This window comes from Palaemon carinicauda, chromosome 18 (genome assembly GCF_036898095.1).
Source record: "Palaemon carinicauda isolate YSFRI2023 chromosome 18, ASM3689809v2, whole genome shotgun sequence".
NCBI lineage: Eukaryota > Metazoa > Arthropoda > Malacostraca > Decapoda > Palaemonidae > Palaemon > Palaemon carinicauda.
This window is the reverse complement of record NC_090742.1, coordinates 18,296,254-18,320,320: the sequence shown is the minus strand read 5'-3', so window position 1 is coordinate 18,320,320 and position 24,067 is coordinate 18,296,254. Positions and strand designations below refer to the sequence as shown.

Below are 24,067 nucleotides of genomic sequence, written 5' to 3'. Positions count from 1 at the left end.
AGTTTATATAGGAAATATTTATTTTAATGTTCCTATTTTTAAAAAATTTATTTTTCCATGTTTCCTTTCCTCACTGGGCTATTTTCCCTGTTGGAGCCCCTGGTCTTATAGCATCGTGCTTTTTCAACTAGGGTTGTAGCTTAGCAAGTGATAATAATAATGATAAGGCTAGGTTAGGCCACATACTAAAACAGATATAATTTTGTGGGCCATATTCAAAAGGTAGGCCACATACAAAACCAGTACCCATTGATATATAGTTACTTGTTAATCACAGGAAACCTAAGTATCTGAATGATGGTTGCTACTGGCAGTGCACTGCTGAAGATTTCCTTGGTTATTTCTATATGAGAATTAGAACTATTTGCTTTATATTGGTTCTTAAAAGTTTTCACTTTAACCCGTGGTGAATATTTGCGCCGTCCCTAGTAAACTGAAACCATATCCCTCCCCCTAACCTAACCCAGATCATTATCCTTGTCTATTGGGCTTAGCCCCTTTAACCCACACGTTAGTTAATCTGGTCTGATCCAAGACACCATTTTCTTACTTATTGAACATTTTAGTATTTCTAAGCATTTAACTGGTTAATATATGACCAGCCTTCTACTCTAGGACAACAATATAAAGTTATTCTAATTGTTGGATTTGGCTGATCCAGCTGGCATATTTTTTTTTTTATTTTCCAATATTTTGGTTGAATTATTTTTTTTCCCCAAACATGGAAGCCATATCAGCTTCTATTTTCCTATCTGATGAAGCCACTCAGGATTGTTATTTGATTTTAGCCATGAACATTAGTGTGCAGACTTCTTTTTTTTTTTTGTTTACTTTAATGATTTCTAGGGTAGCTAAGTTATACTCCAGTAATAAGTATGGAGTGTACCTCAGTAGGAGACCATGGGTTTTGGGAGTTTGAAAGCAGGCCTGGCAAATTGCACCCACAGAAATGCAGATAACTTTGATCAGAATTGTTTAACAAACAGATGTCAACCCCTTCGCTACAGTCGTTTGACGTCGGAATATACCCTGTGATACACCCGAGGACGTCTCGGATACGTCATTTACAAATGTAAACTATATGGAATTTAAAATCGCTCTTATATTGTCCAAATGAGTATTGTTCATGGTCGTATATCACACAGTTCAAACTCAGGAAATTAAAGATAAAAATGGTCCTCCCCCCTTTCTTCAGCCAACCAATGAAGTCTCTGGTTTTCTAGCCTTTCTTCCTGATAGTGTAAAAGCTACAGTATTTTGGTCTGTTTTTGTGTTACCATGTAGAATCATACCACCCTCTAGCCAATGGGAAAATTCCATACATGAGACAATACTCAACCCCCCCCCCCACCCCCCAGACAACCCCAGCTTGGAGACTTGGGGATGCTTGCATCTCACTCCACCACTAGCCGAAATACTTGTGATTATAGTCCTTATGCATTATTATGTAAGTTTTTTAAAGTGTATTTCTATGTTGGCATGTGTTGAAATCACACAGAAGTATTACATAGCGTTCTTTAACCATTATCGGTTCTCTGCTTCCCACGACGTCAACAAAACGTTTTGCTAGTAGTGCTAGATAGGAATTTTTTTATTCCTTTTTTTCTCAACTACCATATCTATAAAAAGTAAAAAGTTAGCCTGCTGTCATTATTTCCATTTATTGACATTCTACACAGCATGTCATGTTCTTGTATGGCATAGTCACTTCTATGATTAATTTTTTTTTTTTTACACATGAAATCACAGTGCTTTACATTTATTTAGAGAAAATAATATAATTAAAATTTTTGTAAATTATTGTAGAATAACTTCACAATGAATGGAAATAATATTTTGGTTGATCAGAGTGAAATACAATAGAAAATAAAGTAAATTTTTGAAAAATCTTATTCTGTAATCGGCATTAAAACAAACATGGAAGTGTAGGTTATTATAGAGGAAGTGAGCATGTATATTTGATGGTGACAAATCTCATATTTAATTTGAGGGTGGATCCGCTGCCTTGTAGTGAAGGGGTTAAGAGTCCATTGAATAATAATAGAGTCCAATCGGTAGCCCAATCTCTTGACACTTGAGATCTCGTTCGGACCTAAAACAATGTTGAAACTTGCAATATATATCAGCAATAACTTTGGTAATTATTAATTGGTGATAGATTTCAGTATTTTTCTTGTATTCATTTTGAGAATGTTTATTAACAAATGATAAAATTCAATATCCTTTTCAGGTTTGAATTGTAATACTGCACTGTATTTCCAAGAATTTTTAAATGGCAGCTAATGTCGAGCCGAAGTTCAGCAATGATGGAAGGCTTGTCTGAAAATATTCAGGAACCTTACTGTGGACCGATGATGAATTTGTTGGGTGAAATGTTCCCATACTACATTTATCAACCTCTGGTCATGAAGAAATGGTTGTGTAAGCACAGTTTTCAGCTGTATGCCCGCTGCTTGCTCAAGAGTGTGGGAACAACTTCTCAAAAGACTATAAAAAGCTGACAGACATGTCTTCAAGATGCAGATGAGACTTAAAGAATTAATTGGTAAGCAATTTGACATTATTTCATTAATAAAAAGGCCAGAAGTATCATAATTTTACAACTACAAGTACTGTACTGTATTCTGATTTTTGTCAAAAGACTGATAGGCCTAATTTATACTGTAATGTACCCAAAATGCTGGGTAGAATTATATCGGAAACTTTCCATTGTACATGATAGGAAAAATATGGTGAAAAAGGATGGGTTGCCTAAGCATTCATTAACCAATGAAGAATTGAAGTTAAATGGCTTTATAGGCCTTGTCAAATGTTACCAAATTTTCAAGGCTATAGCAATGCAGATATAAAAAATCCCCCCATTTTTCTCCCTGCATGTGAGGTACGCTTGTGTACAAAAGGTAGTATCTACATTGAGCCTCAATGTTACATTGTAGGCATTACTTGAAGGCCTTCCCGGATCCTAGCTATACTCATTTGTATCCAACTTCCTGCTTCCTTTCTTCCATTTTGCTATTCCTCTTAGTGCAACTGCAGTGTTTAGACCCAGTTGCGCATGGGTGCCGAATGGCCCCCTTTGCCCCAGTACTGGGTCTTATTGGACAAATTCATGGATCTGATCTAATCCTGATTTACTGTATTCCTATACGTATGTAAACCTTTTGTCCTTTAAAATAGGAATTTATCTTCAATGGCGTTGAAATGACCAATGAATCGTTACGGATGTACTGTAGTTGGATGAATACAGGTGACATGAGTGGGAAGCCCCACCAACCTGCCTGTCAAAGACTAGTTCGTATGTCTTTGGCTGCACCGGGTACAGACATACTGTTGCACAGTCTTGACTGTTGGATCTCATCTTTCTTGTGATTGTGATGAGTTTTTATCTCTTGGGGGTGTGAGAGCTCTTGCTTTCAAGCTGAAGTACACCAAAAGGTAAGCATGTGATATGAATTTTGTTCCTATTAGGGAGAAACCTTATAAACCCCGTGTGTTTTGTACCTTAGTGAAGGCTTGTCTTTGGAGTGTTGTTCCTACTCCTCCAATCTAGAAGGTGATGAACTCAGATCGTAACTCGTCTTGCTTCTTGCCGTTTTTTTTTTGCCTCAAGAGAGAGTTACCCAATTTGAATCGAGTGTCGCCTATGTTGGCATTTATGGCCGTGGAAGTTACTCATTTGTAGGGCTCAACTATCTCTGATATTGTTTACAGAATTTTGATCCCTGTGTTGTAATGTCAGTGAATTTCCCAGTGCTCTCTTGGAACAAAATACCCAGTGTAGTCATTTGAGTTGTGGCATTGGAATCTCTTGTAGCTTCCTCCTCAGGGAGTGTAGTCATTATTGGTTGCCCAAACCATGGATCCTCTATGACAACAAGGAGTAATAGTCGACAAAGGGAAGGTGAGTTCTCCCTCTCTCTTCCTCCTTCACCAATCTCCTCATGGTTGACAAGGGTCTCTCGTGAAAGACCTTGCGACCAAGCCTTGCCATCTGGCTTGGGTTTAAGGAAGGTTCCAACTTATCCGAATCCTAGAAATGACCACCAGGAACTTCTTCCTCAGCAGGGGTTAGAATTGCTCCATCTGTTTTTGCCCTTTCCAGGCTCAGTCCAAGAGGGGTGCTAGGAGGAAGGAGGAAGGGGGGAAAGTGATGCAGAATAATGTTCCTTGCTGCCAATAGGGGGATTCATTGCCTTGCACATTTCCTCCTTTTCAAATCCTTTCCATACTTACCTTCCAGATTCTATATCTGGACTTTCAACAGAGGTATGGCTATTAGATTTTTGCACTTGGTGTTTTATGACCTCCACTCTTCTTGTGTTGGCTCTTCATGAGTCGTTGCAGGGATGGAGTCGAATCTGTAATCCTATCTGCTGAACCAGTACAGTTCTAATCAGACCCTGTTTATTTTGAAATTTTTCTCCTTACTTGGCCTCCAGAAAGGGTTCATTTTCTAGGAAGGAAAACTTATGCTTTTGGTGACTCAAGGAACTAATCCTAGCTTGTTTTATGATCGTAGGATTGTGATTGAAAAAAGTTTGGTCTTGCGCCAAAACGGAGGATGAGTAGGCATACTTATGAATGCTCTTAGACTAGGAATTTTTCCTTGCTTTCCTATTAGCAAAATTGAAGTGATAGTGCACCTGTTCCTGATCTGTAGAAACCTCTGAACCACTCATGGTAGCAAGGGAGAATTGTTGGCTAGAGTGAGTTTGCTACCTTTTCTTCCACCTTTACCAATTCTTCCTTCCCCCTCCTATTCTTTTCTTCAGGAATTTCTTTGAAGAAAAGAGAAGCTGTAGTAATTGAGCACAAGGGCTCTTGCTAAAAGTTCCTTGGGAAATATAGCGTATTATTTTCTCTTTCGGAAGGAAGCTTTGGTTCTTACCCAATGACCATTTCCTTAGGGTTCAGTCAGCTGGATCCTTAGCCCTGGTGATGGTGAGCATTGTTCTTACCTCCATCCTCATCATCCCTGTCAAACATTTGGTTAGATGGGTATCTGTCTCCTTCGTTGTCTCACAGACACTCAGAAAAAGACCCATTACCAGTCAGTCTTGATCCAATTCAGAACTTTCTCAATCCTATTTTTCCTTGTAAGTTGACTCCAAGTTGCCTAGTGACAGGTCGGCTCATTATGGTGTTACTTGAGAAAGACTTTAACTCCTATGCAAGTGTCTTGGCCTTCTCAGCCCAAGCAAGAGCAATAGTGAAGTGTGCACACAATGTTGCCTCTGACTTGGTGAGGCTGCTTGTTTGCAGCTGCTACATTTGGTTAGTGTGTACCAGTGCCATCTCATGTAATAACCTTGTAACCATAATTCTGTTAGTAGCCTCCTTGGCTACCTGTCAGTGTACTTAGACCACCTCATCACTTGACGCTAGCACTCTTTTTCGTTGGACTAATAGCGTTTCCATGTTTGCATGCACCTGTCTTTTTGCGCTCATTCATCGTCTTGGAGCATTCACATGCTTGCACTTGCCTATATATTGGCACGCAAGCATGTTTGTCTATTAGCACAAGATCTTCTTATCATGAGTACTTCCCCCCTCTCCCCCATGTGGCATGCACTCATTGGGTCTTGATGTCTCTACTCTTTCTCCTCATATGCACTCTACTGCTGGTGCACAATCTCAGATTGAGAATGCTCTACTGTTTGCACTCGCCCTTCTATAAGGCTATGCTTGCCTTCTAATGAGAGCTTACGTGTTTTAGAAAGCTATGCTCATCCTCTTTCAAGGGCTTACATTTGCCATTTGGTTGGACAAGAAACTTGATAGTTCTATGTTAGCCAGCAAATATTGCAAGGTAAGTGAAGGCTTACTGGGAACATTCCTTCCCCCAATGATATGTATTGGTATGCAATACAAGTGCTTACACACCTGCTACCTGTGTTTTCTCACAAGAGTGCGCACACTAAAGGTAGGAGTAAAGGTCTCGCCCTTTTCATCCTTTCTTGCACTAGTACCTTCTAAATTCTACAGAGAATGAGGAAAACGATGCATACTGTACCAAAAATTGCTCCTTCGGGAATAGACATCGGTACACGCTGCTTGTCAACCGAGGTTAGTCTTGTACCGAATGCAATGCCTTTAAGTAAAGGCTACTGCTACACTTGAAGGGGAAGATGTTATCTAAATAGGTCAGATCAAGTTAGTTATGTCTCCGACAATCACAGAGCATGTGAGGACAGTACGTACTAAGATCATGCCTCGCCAATCGTTGGGGGAAAGTTCCCTCGCCAAGCGGTGTGAGTTGGATACAGAGTATGTTCTTGCCAAGTGCACAAGGCAAGAGGTTATGTGCCAGAAATGCCCATTTCCCTGAGAATATGTTTGGTGACAAGGTTCATGTAATCAGTGCACTTGCTCAATGCTATGTAATCAAACACTTCACATATCTTCAGTGAATTTCGAGTCTTATGACCTCTGGTTTCTGCCTCGTTCTTGCTCTTCCATTATACGATACTTTGGCAGAGGAATGTAGGACTGTTTTCATTACATATACAGTACATGATACGAGATCTTACCAACATGAATGCTAGTTTTCCTTGTGTTGTGCCCTACCCTATTTGCATTTCATCTTAAGGAGAATGTTCTGATTGTAATTGTTCCCTGCAAGACAGGTTGGCTTATGGTTGTTCTTCATGATGAGTTTTTTCCCCATTTATTGCTATTACAAAAGTTATGATCGGTTACCATGATCGAGGACCTTACGATCATCTACCACAAATAGGAACTCTACAATAGTGTACTGTGATTGGGAAATTCTCGATCATCTACAGCGATTGATGACTCTACGATCATCTACCACTATTGGGAATGCTAGGCTGGTGTATAGTAATCGGGAATCATGTGATCGCTTTCTAAGGTCGGGAACCTTGTGATCGTATATAGCAATCTGGAAAACTTATGATTTGTTACAAAGATCGGGAATCATGCGATTGGGAACCACGTGGTTTGGAAAAGTTTTTGGAGTTTACACTTGTGCCTCAAGGGTTCATCACTTTAGAGCCACCAGGGAACTAGTTTACCTGCCTTCCAACATATCTGTGGATCTTGGCTACTTAGCCTTTAAGTCCCTGTTTCTGTGATTTTCATTAGTTTATTTCATATAATAGTGTATCAAAAGTTGAGCTGCCTGTCTTAATATTTAAAATTGGACATTCTCTTCTTTGTGAATTAGTTATCCTATAACTTTTATGGTTTGTAATGGAAATTTGAATACTGTACAGTCATACATCTTGTTAAGTGATATTCCACTTGAAGTTACCTTTAGTTGAAAAAGACGCTGAAAACTAATTTGTCTCTTTAAATCAATAATTTTTGTTACATTCATAATGAATAATTTTATTAGAAAGACTGAACAGTTTGTACTATGAAATGACTCATTCTATTACCTATAATTTGGGATTACAAGTTAAGTTTTGGAACTAATTAGCAATTTAACATTACCTGTGGTGAAAATGTATTTTTCAATATTAAACTTACCCGATAATCATGTAGCTGTCAACTCCGTTGCCCGACAGAATTCTACGGAAGGGATACGCCAGCGATCACTACTAGAAGGGGGTGTACTCACCAGCGCCACCTGTGGCCAGGTACTGCAGTACTTCTTGTTGACACCACCTCAATTTTTCCTCTGTCGTGCTTCCGGCAAGACCTATATGGATACGCTTATAATTTTGGAGTATTGTTCACGGTTTTTGGTGAAGTATTGCTCTAAGATTTCAGCTTTCGCTATACTGGAAACTTTTCTATTAGCTTAGATAGCTTTTATATTGATTTGATTAATGGTTAACGATCTTTTGCTTTATTTGGAATCCCCCTTGACTAGCTCTTTGATTCAAGATGTCCGACCTTTCTCAAGCCCCTCCCCAAAGACGATGTAGGACTTGTATTAGGCGTATTCCGAAGGCCTCGGTTGATCCTCACACCGCTTGTTCCGACTGTAGGGGAAAATCCTGTCAGTTGGAAGACCGATGTGAGGAATGCGCCGGACTTTCGGAACTTGATTTTGTTCGATTCCTTAAATATACCACTAAGTTAGAGAGAGAGAGAGTTAGGAGGAGTTCGGCTCGCTCTTCGCTTTATTCCTCACCTCATGATCCTCAACCTTTTCCTCCCCCTGTAGTGGCTACCCCCGAACCTACTATTTGTGCTCAGCCTGATATGTCCGATGTTTTACGTGCCATTCAGGCTTTAGGTGATAAAGTGGAATCGGTAGTGAGTGACCACAAGTTCCTCTTGGCGGACGTCAAGGAACTTAAGGTGAAAAGTGCAGTGGGAAGTGGTAGTGCCAGTGCTGTGCCGAGTGCTAGTGTCAGTGTCAGTGTTGTGCGTGAGGGTACTTCTGTGCGTGCCAGTCGTCCTCCCAGTCCGGGACCTCTTGCAAGCTCCCAAGCCCAGGGGAGAAGCAATGTCGAAGGGCAAAAGGGTTCGGCAGGCCTTGATCGGCGCACAGAAGTATCCTCGGTGGTTGCGGGCGTATCTTACAGAGATCGTCACTTCCACTTTCAGACGATTGAGCCTTTATTTTCCTCGTCTGCAGAAGAATTTTCGGGGAGAAAACGCTGGACTCAGGTCTCAAGACCTCTTAAACGTAAAGTCCAGACCTCACGAGTTCAACAACCCGGATGCAGTCATTGGGTTAGCTCTGACTCGCCGCAGTCATCAGGTGACTGCACACCTCCTAAGAGAGGTAAGGCGATGCCTCAACAGACCTCATCTTCTGTTAAGGCTTTGCCTCAACAAACCTCATCGTCTGTTGATCCCAAGATGGCTTTGCTGCAGTCCATGCAGTCGCAGCTTGCGGTCTTAATGCGTGAGTTTCAGGCAGAGAAGGTTACACCTCCTCCTGCGAGCGCTCCTCCTCACCGCAGTCCAGTCTGCCAGACGTACGAAGTTGAGGTTCCTCAAGCTACCTCCATGCGTGAGCTACCGCGTTGGGAGTTGCCAGTTACCAGCGTTGTGCAGCAACCTCCACCTTCCTTAAGGCAGGAATCTCTTACCACGCGACAACCTCCTCAACAATGGGAACAGGAGTCTTATGCCTTACAACCTCCTCTTCCTTTGAGGCAAGAGTTTCTTGCAGTAAGACCATCTTCGAGGCAGCAACCTCTTGAGGTACGACAACCTCTACCATCCTTGAGGCAGCCACCTCAGCTCTCGCAGCTGCTACCTCCACTTTCCTCAAGGCGAGAACCTCAACTCTCGAGGCAAGCACCTCAAGAACCTCAACTCGTGAGACAGGAACTGCGTTCTGCGCAGCCGCCACCTCAACTCTCGCAGCTCACACCTCAAGAACCTCAACTCGTGAGACAGGAACCTGCTACTGCGCATCCACCTCAACCCTTGAAGCAAGCGCAACTCTTGAGACAGGAACCTCATGCAAGGAGTCAGCCACCTCAACGCATGCACCTACCATCTTCTCCTCTACTTGACCAGTCTTTGCAGCCTGAACCTCAGGTTTTAATACAGTCGCCTCTCACCACACTTGCTCCTCAAACCGCCGCAGAACCTCCTTCATCCCAGCCTCATGACTTTGTCATTACCAGCCCTCATCCTCTTCAACAGAGACTTGAGGATGAAACCGCAAGTGTTTATGCACCCGCTTGTCAGGATTCTGCTGTTCAGCACACCGCTGTAACTTTACCTCCCGCTTCGCAACACTCAGGTGATGAGGTTTCTGAGGAGGAAGCTGCGCACCTAGATGATCCCTCTTCGGACGTGGAGGAACCCAAGTCATTACCACCCTCCATTGACTTTCGCAAGGTCCTGGCTCTTTTCAGAGAGGTTTACCCGGATCATTTTGTTTCTGCTACCCCTCGCTCTCCTCCATCTGAGTTTTCTCTAGGCATGCAACCTGTTAAGTCGGCCTATACTAAGCTCGTCTTTGCTAGATCCTCTAAGAGAGCTTTAAGAATGTTAGGGGATTGGTTGCAGTCCAAACAGCAACTAGGGAAGACTTCATTTATGTTCCCTCCTACTAAGCTGACTTCTAAGGCGGGCGTATGGTATGCCACAGGAGAGGAACCAGGCTTGGGAATCCCTGCCTCTGCCCAGGCTGATTTCTCAAGTTTGGTTGACTCTCCACGTAGATCGGCTATGAGGCGCTCTAAGGTCTGCTGGACCTTTTCCGACTTAGACCACTTCTTAAAGGGTGTCTTTCGCGCCTTTGAGATTTTCAATTTTCTCGACTGGTGCCTGGGGGCCTTGAGCAAGAAGACTGCCCCTGCTGACAAGGACTCAGCCATGCTTATAATGTCCTGTATGGATAAAGCAATTCGCGATGGGTCCGGCGAACTTGCCTCAATGTTTGTTTCAGGAGTACTCAAGAAAAGGGAACAACTTTGTACTTTTCTTTCCACTGGCATCACCTCTTGTCAAAGGTCTCAGTTATTTTTTGCTCCGCTTTCTAAGTTCCTGTTCCCCGAGGAGCTTATCAAGGAATTGTCTGCGGCCCTTATTCAGAAGGACACTCATGACCTTGTGGCCTCTTCAGCTCGTAAGGCTAAGGTTGCTCCTTCAGTTCCTAGAACTTACCGCACCCCAGTGGCCGATACTCCTGCTACAAGATTTATTCCGCCCTTTCGTGGCAGAGCCCCCAGCCGAGGAAGTACCCGTCCAGACTCTTTCAGGGGCAGGTCTAAGAAAGGTCCCAAGACTTCAAAAGGCAAATGCTGACTCTCCTCCTCTCCAGACAGCAGTAGGAGCCAGACTCAAGATCTTCTGGCAAGCTTGGGAAAGAAGAGGTGCAGACGCCCAGTCTGTCAAGTGGCTAAGGGAGGGTTACAGGATACCATTCTACCGCAATCCCCCTCTGACCACTTCTCCCATCAACCTATCTCCCAACTACAAGGAAAAGGACAAGAGGCTAGCGTTACACCAGGAGGTGTCGCTCCTGTTACAGAAGAAGGCAGTGGTGATAGTCCGGGACCATCAATCCCCGGGCTTCTACAACCGTCTCTTTCTGGTGGCCAAGAAGACAGGAGGTTGGAGACCGGTGCTGGACGTCAGTGCGCTCAATGCTTATGTCACCAAGCAGACGTTCACTATGGAGACGACGAAGTCGGTCCTAGCAGCGGTCAGGCAGGAGGACTGGATGGTCTCGTTGGATCTGAAAGACGCTTACTTTCACGTTCCTATTCATCCAGACTCCCAACCTTTCCTGAGATTCGTTTTTGGAAAGGTTGTGTACCAATTCCAAGCCCTGTGTTTTGGCCTAAGCACAGCGCCTATGGTGTTTACGCGTCTGATGAGGAATATTGCAAAATTCCTCCACTTAGCGGACATCAGAGCCTCCCTTTATTTAGACGACTGGCTGTTAAGAGCCCCCACAAGTCGTCGCTGTCTGGAGAGTCTCAACTGGACTTTGGACTTGATCAAGGAACTGGGTCTTTTGGTCAACTTAGAAAAGTCCCTGCTTATTCCCTCCCAATCCATCGTTTACCTGGGAATGGAGATTCGGAGTCAAGCTTTTCGGGCTTTTCCATCGGCCCCAAGGATCAGCCAAGCCCTAGAGTGCATCCTGAGCATGCTGAAGAGGAACAGTTGCTTGGTGAGACAGTGGATGAGTCTAACAGGGACCCTGTCATCGTTAGCCCTGTTCATCGAGTTAGGGAGACTCCACCTCCGCCCTCTCCAATTCCATCTAGCAGCTCACTGGGACAAGGATTTGACGCTCGAAGCGGTCTCTATTCCTGTCACCAAAGAGATGAAGACTACTCTCTTGTGGTGGAAGACCAACATCCTTCTCAAGGAGGGTCTATCGTTAGCGATTCAGACCCCCAATCTTCATCTCTTTTCGGACGCATCAGACTCGGGCTGGGGCGCGACCTTGGACGGACAGGAATGCTCGGGAACATGGAACAAGGAACAGGAAACGCTCCACATCAACTGCAAGGAGCTGCTGGCAGTTCATCTGGCCTTAATGAACTTCAAGTCCCTCCTGTTAGACAAGGTGGTGGAGGTGAACTCCGACAACACCACAGCCTTGGCTTACATCTCCAAGCAGGGAGGGACCCATTCGAGGAAGCTGTACGAGATAGCAAGGGACCTCCTCATTTGGTCAAGAAGTCTAAATCTCACTCTGGTAACGAGGTTCATTCAGGGCAACATGAACGTCTCAGCAGATCGCCTCAGCAGGAAAGATCAAGTCATCCCCACGGAATGGACCCTTCACAAGAGCGTGTGCAACAGACTTTGGACCTTGTGGGGTCAGCCTACGATAGCTCTGTTCGCCACCTCCATGACCAAGAGGCTTCCTTTGTACTGTTCCCCAGTTCCAGACCCAGCAGCAGTTCACGTGGATGCTTTTCTGCTGGATTGGTCCCATCTCGACCTATATGCATTCCCGCCGTTCAAGATCATCAACAGAGTCATTCAGAAGTTCGTCTCTCACGAAGGGACACGGCTGACGCTGGTTGCTCCCCTTTGGCCTGCAAGAGAATGGTTCACAGAGGTACTACAATGGCTGGTCGACGTTCCCAGGACTCTCCCTCTAAGAGTGGACCTTCTACGTCAACCTCACGTAAACAAGGTACATCCAAACCTCCACGCTCTTCGTCTGACTGCCTTCAGACTGTCGAAAGATTCGCTAGAGCTAGAGGCTTTTCGAAGGAGGCAGCCAGAGCGATTGCCAGAGCAAGGAGGGTATCCACTCGTAGAGTCTACCAATCCAAGTGGGAAGTCTTCCGAAGCTGGTGCAGAGCCAATGCAGTTTCCTCTACCAATACCTCTGTAACCCAAGTTGCTGACTTCCTATTACATCTAAGGAATGTTAGATCTCTTTCGGCTCCTACGATTAAAAGGTACAGAAGTATGTTGGCTTCAGTTCTTCGCCACAGAGGTTTGGATCTTTCCTCCAACAAGGACCTTCAAGACATCCTTAAATCTTTCGAAACTTCTAAAAAACGTCGTTTGTCCACTCCAGGCTGGAATCTAGACGTAGTCTTAAGGTTCCTTATGTCTCCTAGGTTCGAACCTCTCCAGTCAGCTTCCTTCAAAGACCTTACTCTCAAAACTCTTTTCCTCGTCTGCCTTGCAACAGCTAAAATAGTTAGTGAGGTTCACGCCTTCAGCAAGAACATAGGATTCACATCCGAATCAGCAACATGTTCTTTACAGCTCGGATTTTTAGCTAAAAATGAACTTCCTTCACGTTCTTGGCCTAGATCGTTCGAAATTCCTAGCCTTTCCAACATGGTGGGTAACGAGCTAGAGAGAGTTCTTTGCCCTGTCAGAGCTCTGAAATACTATCTTAATAGGTCAAAACCTATACGAGGACAGTCAGAAGCCTTATGGTGTGCAATCAAGAAACCTTCGATGCCTATGTCCAAAAACGCAGTTTCGTATTATATAAGGCTTCTGATTAGAGAAGCTCATTCTCACATGAAGGATGAAGACCTTGCTTTGCTGAAGGTAAGGACCCACGAAGTGAGAGCTGTAGCCACTTCGATGGCTTTTAAACAGAACCGTTCTCTGCAGAGCATTATGGATGCAACTTATTGGAGGAGCAAGTCAGTGTTTGCATCATTTTATCTTAAAGATGTCCAGTCTCTTTACGAGAACTGCTACACCCTGGGACCATTCGTAGCAGCGAGTGCAGTAGTAGGTGAAGGCTCAGCCACTACATTCCCTTAATCCCATAACCTTTTTTTTAACCTTTCTCTTGAATGCTTTTATTGTTGTTTTTTGGGTTGTTACGGTAGGCTAAGAAGCCTTCCGCATCCTTTTTGATTTGGCGGGTGGTCAATTCGTTCTTGAGAAGCGCCTAGGTTAGAGGTTGTGTAGAGGTCCTTTAGTATGGGTTGCAGCCCTTTATACTTCAGCACCTTAGGGTTGTTCAGCCTCCTAAGAGGAACGCTGCGCTCAGTAAGGAAGACGAACTTATTAAAGGCAGAGTAATGGTTCAAGTCGACTTCCTTACCAGGTACTTATAATTTCATTGTTATTTTGAATAACTGATAATATGAAATACGGGATACTTAGCTTACTTATAGTCATGTACACTGGTTTTCACCCACCTCCCTGGGTGTGAATCAGCTACATGATTATCGGGTAAGTTTAATATTGAAAAATTTTATTTTCATTAGTAAAAAAAAATTTTTGAATATACTTACCCGATAATCATGATTTAATTGACCCACCCTTCCTCCCCATAGAGAACCAGTGGACCGAGGAAAAATTGAGGTGGTGTCAACAAGAAGTACTGCAGTACCTGGCCACAGGTGGCGCTGGTGAGTACACCCCCTTCTAGTATAGTGATCGCTGGCGTATCCCTTCCGTAGAATTCTGTCGGGCAACGGAGTTGACAGCTACATGATTATCGGGTAAGTATATTCAAAAATTTATTTTACTAATGAAAATAACATTTTGTTACAAGTCATAAACTGATAAAAGGGTTTGTAACAACAATGCCTTTCTTGAAAGGTTTTCAATTCACAGGGAGACATCTCTCGCCCAAGACTCCAAATCTAGGCTTAAACTTCAATATGAACACTTTCAAATACTGTATTAGACTAAGTTTGTAAGAATAGACCAGCATAAATTTCTAGGAAATAAGGTAAATAAGATTATCACTATACAATTGAGGGAAAAGGGAATGAAACGAATTACTGTATGTTGATTTTAGAATTGAACAAATTTATTAACGAAAAGTTATAAATCTCGGGGACACAATCAGAAGATAAGTTAAATGAATTGCTAGTGTAAGTAAGAGTACTAGCGCGCTCATTTAAATGAGTATCGATGCTACTTTCAGAACTACTTTGAACATGAAAAAATTTATAGAGCTTATATTATTATAAAATCCTATGTAGTAATTATCAAGCATATTATAGAAATTAATAAATAAACAATAAAAATTAATTGTAGTACCATGACTAAATGATGTTAATCACTCTGTGATCTTCGATAGTCAGTACATTACGTGATGCTGTGCAACTTTTGACCATAGGTATGAATCAAATAAGCGGAAGACATATTCTAGAATAATTCTTACAAAGAAAATATATAATTTTGAGTGTCATTCTGCCACAAATGGGGTTTTTGTTACTCATGAATTTACAGTAAATCAAAGTTAAATGATCGTAACTTCTACATGAGCTAATCACAAAAAATAAAATGCAAAACACGTTATTAGGCTACAAAAATTGAATTAAGTACTGTCATCGCACTATGTACGATTTATTTTTTTTTTCGAGTTTTCCTGACAAATACAAACCCTCATTCTTTTTTACCCAGCTACACTGAGTTATTACTTGTGAAGAACTAAAAGTTTGTATAGTTAGGAAGAATACAAATTACTTTCATATTTGTCATATTACTATAGTTATCACTGATTGTGCATATAATAATTATTTTTAATGGCTAAGTAAGAGTATTTTATTTTTTTCAGAATTATGAATACATTCTTGAATTGTTTGAAAAAGAGTCAGGCTTCTACCAAAAATGAAATGGATCAATATAGGGTCATGGCCGTTGAGTAGGATGGCCCTGCCCTGGCATACAGTGAAATCTCAAGTACTTGTTCCATGCAACTTAAAAGTTGGAGTCACTAATTGCCCGTCATGTGGTTGATTTCAGTGTATGATCATGCTGATTAAGCAGAATTAACAAGAATTTTACCTTAAATCAGTCAAAGCTCAGGTAAGACAGTTATCTTAATAGCCTAATATTTTCAGTGTATTCGCTAAGGCATAGGAAAGGTATGGGCCTAGCTTGCTTCTCTTCTGAGACTCTGTGAAGTGAATTAAGTTAAGCCTAGCCTACTTGCATTTTGGTTTTTGAAAATTACATTTTCTTTGAATCCTTTGGATGACTACTGGTACATTACTATAGGGTACATAACTACCCCATTTATTATAAATATGGCCATACTGTATTTAAGTTACTTGATATTTCCATATTCATGTCTTTATTCTGATAGCCAGAAGGTAGTTTCACCTCGTGTACATTGTGGATCCTAACCATTTGTGAGCCTGAAGGATAATGAACACATGTCTATTCATTCCATTGAGGCACTAAATGATCTCCTAGTCCCTAACATTTGTTCTCAGGTGGTTGCTTCGTTCAAACTCTTATCCAGGGTGTGTAAATAATCCAATTTTTTTTATTTAAACATCACAGAATTCATTTTGAAAGGAAAATCTTCTGCAAAGAAAAGAAAAATAGGAAAATATTTCACTGTCGAAAGTAAAACTTGTTGTTTCCGTTGGAAAGAGGCATTGGTTAATTAGATAGGCGAGTAAACAGTGCTTTGCTATTTTTAATTTTCTTCTTACTGTATTTGAATAGGCTCCTTAATGCGGTATTAGTACAGTATTGAGTTTTCTCTTACTAGTTTGGAATTTAGATATATGTCTAACATTTTGTAAAACCTTGATTTTATACAGGAGGCAAAGTGATTTTAGTTTGGGGTGAGTTTCCAGAATTTTCCGCATTCCATCTCCCCACTCCATGCCTTCCAGTTCGTGGTTTCAGAATTCTAATTATAGAAATGTTCAAACAATTTAAAAAGGGATCTAGATCAGAATTTAATGGTTTATTTAGACTGTAGGCTGGAGAATAATGAAAAAATTTGAAATCTCTTCAGTCACTTATAACAGAGCCTCTTTGATTTCTTCAGCATTGTTATTGAGGTTTGGAATACAGTACTTTATATGAAGTTGTTCGTCCCGTAGTGGCTCAAGATTTTAGTATCGCCTATTCTCCAGTGTTCTCCCACGCGTCAACGATCGCCTACACGCTAGTGTTCACTTGCTCGCCAGCGTTCACATGCTCGTCAGCGCGCACAAGCGATTTTAGTATCGCATGTTCACCAGTGTTCTACGCGTCGGCGATCACCTGTTTCTCAGCGATCTCCGGACCGCCCGCGTGTGTTACAGCCTGCGCGCCAACGTTCTCCAACGCTTCTGAAGGGACATGGTTCGCTAGCTACTAGCTCGCCATGGCGCGATCGCTCACCTGCGCATGCTGATCGCTATCGCTCGCCAACGCGTCGCCATGCCACAACGCGCCATTGCCTACCTGCACGTCAGCGCTCACCAGCTCATCACCGATTGCCTGTTGATCCACATCGCCAGCGGTCTTCCTCACCCACGCGGCAGCGCGTTTCCTCGCCATCGCGCCAACGCTTGCGTTCGCCACCTCGGACACGCTCTCATTCACCTGCCCACCCTCGTGCCCACTCGCCCGCGCGACCGCTCGCCTGTGCGATCATTCGCCCGCGCGACTGCTCGCCTGCGCGCCCGCGCGATCATTCGCCTGCGCTTCCGCGCGACCGCTCGCCTGCGCGCCCGCGCGATCACTCGGCCGCGCTCCCTCGCTCGACCATCGTTCGCGGCGAACTCCGCAGCCGGGGGTAGCAGCAGGAACGCGTGTTCCTAGACAACGCTCGGGATCGCCTCCACCCAAACACAGGTTGGTAGTGTAGGACAAGGATACTACTGAGGAGAGGTTAGTACACCATTCTCGCCACCTTCTTTTCAGGCAGCTACTGTGGTGTCCACTCCAAAGGATCGCCCGATCCCTTTCCCTTTAGCGAGGATTTCGGACTCTGTGTCCTTGGAGCAACAGACATGGTTTGGTCCTCTGGCGCGGGCGTTAGTGAGGGTTATGAAACCAGCACTCGCCGACCAAGGTAACAAACCAACGGCTGTCTCTCCTACGCTGAAGAGAAAGAGAGGAGTGGACTTCGTGGTGACTTCCCCCAGGGCGAAGTTGGTTCCCAAGAGGTCGGTCGCGAAGGCCCCTTCTCCTGCTCGAGGGCTTTCTCCTTCTCCCGTGGACGAGGCCTTTCCGTCCTCAGGTGAGTCCGGTGGCGCGGTAGTCTCGGGACCAAGGGGGGAGACTTCGCTTCATGGAGGAGAATCATCTCGTGAGGAAGGGGCCCCTCGAATCTCTTGGTTGGGATCCTGTATCCCTCCCAGGAGGGAATCCAAGGACTCCAAGACCGTCCCGAAATCCTCCTCAAGGATTCGCCAGGAACCCACGACTACCCGGGGGAATGTCCACGTTTCACCCCAGGAAGAGATCCCTGGGCAGGAGACTTAGCTGCCAGCCCGTAGGGAGGAGAACAGGAGGAATCCGAACATACCTTCTGGCAGGGCCTAAGCCTGATAAGGCAACTTAACGGGCTTATGGATCCAGTCATCGCCCCCCTTGAAGTGAAAGACACGATCTTGGATGAAGTGTTTGACGTTCGGAAGGCCCTGAAATCCAGTGCGGCTCTGCCCTGGTCTCGGGGTCTGAAGAGTACCAGAGCTAGGGCCATCCTTGAGAAGAATTTGTTTGTGCCCAAGGACAGAGACTTAGACAGCGACTGTGCGGAGGAAGTCGACTTCCGTTTTCACTCCTCCAAGGCGCTTTCTTCCAGACACTGCAGGGCTCCAGCGCCTTTTTCTTTCAACCACGTCGGCCTAGTTATCGGCTACGACAACTGAGACAAGGTGTCCAATTGCAGTTTCCTCCTGTCAGGAACAGATGGCACGCGGTAGGCTCCCCCGGGGGGGCATAGTCCTAAAGGGAGCAGCAGAGTTCACGAACTCTAGGATTGCAGGTTTCACGCTGGGAGGATGCTTAAGGTTACTCATCCGGATGACAGCTTCCTGATGCCCATTCCCGCTCGATCTCTGTGATCAGTCAAGGATATCGCGCCTGCCGTCACTGTCAGCGAATTCAGTGTCTCTGAACCTCTATGCCATAACGTCGGCAAGAGTTGCCCGTTTGGGCAGAATGATCCATACCTTAGGCGAAGGTCCTCCATAGGATCATCAACGGCTTCACTCCCGGCTTCTTCAGTCGATCCTTTCTTGTAAGGAAGTACTGTATCTGAGACGGGAGTTCCGTAGTCAACCTCTCAGCTCTGATCAAGTTTGTCGAACAAACTTCGGCCAGCGTAGAACAGCAGAATCGATCAGACTGGTAACGAGGCGACAGGACTCCTTAAACCCTGGATCGGAAGGACGGGTACTTTGTTTCTATTCCATCCATCTTCCAGGGAGCTTGTGGAATTCAGCCTAGACTGCAGGTATTCCTGCTTATGATGCAGTGTGGCGATCCCTCCGTGGCATCGCAGGTTTTTTTCCCCAGAGAACTCTCCCTGCTTTCCTCATGGCCGCTCAGGTGCAGGCTTCCGCCTCCTTCGCTTTTTGGAGGGCTGGTCAACTCCGGTAGGCTCGGGTTCGACCTTCTTCAGCGCCGGGACAAGCTTCCGGATGCTTACCATGAGTGTGGGTTCATGGTATTTTGCTAGGAGCCTTCTCTTCTTCTGCCTCAACATCTGGAGTATCTGGCCATGATATTGAGTCAACGGCCTTACCACGTTGGAAACCCCGCTTCTCGTCCGTCCAGCGAGGGTAAGCAACGTCGGTTCTGGTCGGTACTTGGATGGGTGACCACCTGGGGACGCCAGATTCTGTTGCCACATCCTCCGGGCCTTCCCTTCAGTTGACTGTGGCAAGGCTGAGGAGAGTCGCAGTACCTGTTCTCAGTCAAGCAGAGCTTTCAGCCCTACCTTGGAACGTTTCCTAGTTCTCCTTTCCTCATTGACCCGTCTATAGTCCGAACGGTCGCCTCAGGATAAGTTCCATGTGGGGCGGTCCAAGTTCCGGTGGTTTCAGGCAACGGTTAACCGAACTTCCTGACCCCTATGGGACCAGCAGAACTATTAGACCTGCAATGGGTGTTGACCTATGGAACCTCTTGATGGTAGTGGATATTCTCGTCCTTTCCCCACATTCTTGATGCTGTTCTCGGACTCGTCAAAGAAAAGGAGGGGGGAGGGGGGCATGTTCTGGTCCAGGCCTATGGTCAGAACCTGAAGGATACCTCTCCATCATTCAGGCAGGCTTAGGGGCCGTAGTCTGGCCCTCTACAGATCCTACAGCTCCTGCCGAGTCGCTCCGTGCGCGTCGACTTCATGATTCTGGCGTGTTCTAACCAGTAGGGGACGCATTTTCACACCTTCACATCTTGCAGTAGAGATACCGAGATGATTGAGATACTCTCAATTCCACCATCGGCTCTCTCATTCCAGGCAGAGGAATGTTCTCTCCGACTATCCAAGCAGAGCCTCGTAGAGAGTGTACCTGGGGGTCTTTGGCCTTGAGTAACCAGCAAGTCCTGGTCTGTGGGACCTGATCGCGACAGCTTGGAACCTCAAGCTTCCGCTGTTCTTCCCTCCAGTCTCAGACCCCGAGACTCTGGCTAGATGCATTCCGGTGATGGTGGGACAACTTCGACACCTGCGTCTTCCCTCCTTTTTGTCTGTGGGGAATGGGTCTCAACAAGACCAGGTTGTCTGTCAACCTTTCAATGGGAGAGCTCCACTGGGACTATGCGCAGAACGGTTTCTGGACCCTCTGCTTCCCCTGACGGAACTCCCAGGAGAGCTTCTCCCATGGCACAGACTACTCAAACAACCACACAACAACGTCTTTCACGAACCGGGGCGTCGCTTCGGCTTCATGCCTGGAGACACTACGCCTCCTCCTCAAGAAGAGACAACCCGCTACAGTCGCGGGACGGAGGTCACGTCATCTGCGATAGTCATCCGCAGGGGTCTTCCAGACAAAGTGAAGAGTCTTCGGTGGTTGGTGCCGTGGGAGATATACCTCTTCCCTTGAGGCCTCTTCTCCAGCAATAACGGTCTTATTGCCTTTCGGCGGGAGGAAACTCCTTTCCGCTCTTGGCAATGAAGCCTGTCGCTCAGCCTTTCCCTGACCTTCAGGCTTAAAGGAATAACTTTTTCCTCCCCGCTGGATCTATCCTCGCTCATGCGAAGCTACGATTGTCCCTGCCCTAGTCGGAGGGAGACCTCCAACTTGGAGCATGGCTCGGACTTTTTAGTCCCTTAAGATATCTTCTCAAGACCCTTTACGACAGGCCTCGGATTGTATTCAGTCTTAGGTCTCCTGCTCACTCTGGGTGCGGCCAGTGTGTAAGCAATCTTCTTGGTCTCGTACGACTCCGCCCTTTCTAAGGAAGAGGGGAAGGCAACATTCAGGTTCGCCCCTGAGTTGTTGGCTAGACTCAGAATCTTGAGGTCCCGGTCCTTCGGTCCAATTCCTTCAAGATTTTTGAGTCTCCATTCTGTATCTGATGTCCCAAGACCTCTTTCTTGCCAGTAAAGGAATCGAGAGGTTAGCTTTGGGAACAGCTGCAGTTTGTCCTCAGTTGCAGCTGATGTGGGAGCACAAGGAGGACACGGGGGAGAGTCACCAGTATACCTGTTCAGCTCGGGCTGAAGGACATTCATCTCTACCTGTCTCCAGACCCTCCCCCGTCACGTCGCCCTACAGCACGATGTTGAATATATCGCAACGTCCCTCGCCTTCGAGTAATACTGCTCTGTGACGCAGGTGCTACAAGCTGGAGTCTGGAAGCGTCTAATGACCTTCGCAGCCCGCTTCCTGCAGGGCGTGACCCACAGGAGTTTCGATACGTTTTCTATCGCTCTGTGGTGGCTACACAACAGCTGGTCTAACCTCTGGCTCCTTTTTGGACAGGTAGCAGAAGGTTGAGGGCATTGTTATCAGGTTTTAGTCTGCATGAACAAAAGAAGTATGTCTGGCCTTTATTTCTTTCTGCATCATCCCCTCTACGGGGAAGCAGCATCCTGGTCTCTGCATAGCTGACCTCGAACCTCTGCAGGTAAACCATGCTTCCTTGTGTTCCGAGTATTGAGTCAATACTGTCGCGTCCCCCATACCCTGACGAGGTGGTATTGGGAACGTCCTAACCCAGAGTTCCTTTTGGAACTCCAAGTCAACTGCCTAGGATGGGTCACACTTCTTCCTTCACACACAAGCTTATGTAGGCCACACGGTTCCTTGCGGAGCAAGGAACTTGTGAGGTGCAGGGACTCCTTTTCTCGAGTGCGACTCACTCGGATTCTGAGTCCCCGGGAAAAAGCCAAAGCCAGTATGGCTGGGGACTTTCCACCCTACCTAAGGGGTAAGTCACCCAATGTAGATAGCGTGGTTTGTATTTCGGTTACGGAACAAATGACAAATTCGAAGATAATTTGTATTTTTCCTAACCATACAAACCTTAGCTATTTACTGTACACATATTTGCCCGCCAGCCCTGTCCCCCAAGACAAGTCCTACCTCTAAGTGAAAGTGAGCATTCACCTGTGTGTGAGGGGGGGGAGGGATAGCTAGCTACCACTCCCCTACCCCCCCCCCCCTCCCCGCTAACTAGCGCGGGGTAATACACCCTCGTTATATTCTAATGGCTCGCCATTTCAGCTGCGCTAAAAGGTAAACTCAATGTAAATAGCAAAGGTTTGTATGGTTAGGAAAAATACAAATTATCTTTGAATTTGTCATATTTATCACTTTCATCATGCGCGTTAAATGCCATTGTTTGTTTATTATGATCGAAGATGGAGCGTAAACGGCGGCGTCATAAAGAAAAACATTTCATTTGGAAGTCCTAAGAAAAATGAAGTAAAACATTGGTAATAACAAAATCAACATACTGTATAATCAATATAATTGATGCAAAAACTAACCTATACACAGATGTGTAAATGTGTTTGTTTCTTCATTATGATCAGAGATAAACGTAATCAAAACATTGGTTGCCATTTTTTATCATGCTTTTTGGCGTGTTTAGGAAACGCATGATATAAAATCGCCTTTAATATTTATGCCTGTTTTAGTTTAGGGTACTGTAGTACATGCATTAAGTGTTCTGTACATTAAAGGGTAGTTTGTTAACAGTACTACGTACAAGGGAATGTTTTAAAAGTCTGAATATACATGTTAAATAAATACGTAAATATGGTGTCCCTACTTCGCGGATTTTCACCTATTGCGGTCGGGTCTGGAACCTATCTACCGCGATAAACGAGGGCTCACTGTAAATCTTTCCTCTTCGTTGGAGCTTGCTTTATTCATACGGAGTTATGAGATCACTTGCCCCCAGTCGGAGATAAGACCTCCTCCTTGGAACGTGGTTCGCGTCTTGAGATCCTTAAAAGACCTCCGTACAAACCAATATGCCATGGAACAGATCATAACCTCGGTTTAAGATGCATTCCTACTCGCTTTAGCCTCAGCAAAAAGTTAGTGAACTTCATGGTCTCTCATACAACATCGCCCATTCAAGGGGATGGGGGAGGCGACACTGATTCATCCCTGAGTTCATTGCAAAGACTCAAAATCCGGGGTTATTGGACCCTAGCTTCTGGCCCTTTCAGATTAAGAGTCTACGTTCTGTAACCAATGACCCAGATCAATTGTTACCATGCCCGTTGAGGAGTTTGAGATATCTTAAACACACTGCAGCAACTCGGCCTCGACTAACATCACTATTTGTTAGTTCAAGTAGGATTAAGAGGAGGATTACTAAGAACACTATTTCAGCCTAGATTTGCATTCATAGACAATGCTCTGAATCCAGAACCTCCAACAGCTCGAAGACCTAGAGCTTGTGATGTCAGGGGCATCAGTACGTCCATGGCATTCAAGCACAATTACTCTGTGTTGCAGGTATTACAAGCAGGCGTGTGGAAGAATCAGACCACCTTCACCGCCCACCATCTCCAGGACGCAACCCACAGGAGACTTGATATGTTTACTATCGATCCTGTGTTGGCTGCACAACAAGCCGTTTAAATAATACTTTGAACTCCTTGCTGGACAGGTAGCAGATGGTTGAGGCCATTGGTTACCTGGGTAAGTCTGGGATGAATGAGAGTATATCTGGCCCTTTTCCTTTCTTCATCTTCCTCTCTTGGGGATACAGCGCTATGGGTCCCTCTGCAAGCTGGCTTCAACCTCTTCAGGTAAGAACCACTTCCCTTGTGTAATCTAGTCTAAGTTATAAAATTAAAGACGTCCCCAATGCTTCCTGCGAGGTAAACATTGGGAAACTTCTATTTCATATGTGTAAGGTTCCTATTTAAACTCGGAACATTCTTACCTAGATGTTCATATGCTGTCTCTCTATCTCTCACTTGGTATTGATGAGAGAGGGGGCTAGGTTTCCCTTGATTACAGTCTAATACTGTACTAGGTAAACCCGGGTCAATGACTAAGCCAGTAGTTGGCTT

At 44.9% G+C, this 24,067-nt stretch overlaps 1 long non-coding RNA gene and 1 pseudogene across 1 annotated transcript in view; both read left to right on the top strand.

Annotated features, from left to right (window-relative positions):
* LOC137657655 (uncharacterized) overlaps positions 1-24,067 on the top strand; it is a 58,012-nt gene that overhangs the window by 1,389 nt on the left and 32,556 nt on the right. Inside the window, exons 2-3 of the long non-coding RNA XR_011047183.1 lie at positions 2,231-2,545; positions 15,401-15,651. This is a non-coding gene — a long non-coding RNA (uncharacterized lncRNA). The remainder of the gene's footprint in view (positions 1-2,230; positions 2,546-15,400; positions 15,652-24,067) is intronic.
* LOC137658079 (5S ribosomal RNA) lies at positions 19,311-19,429 on the top strand (annotated as a pseudogene).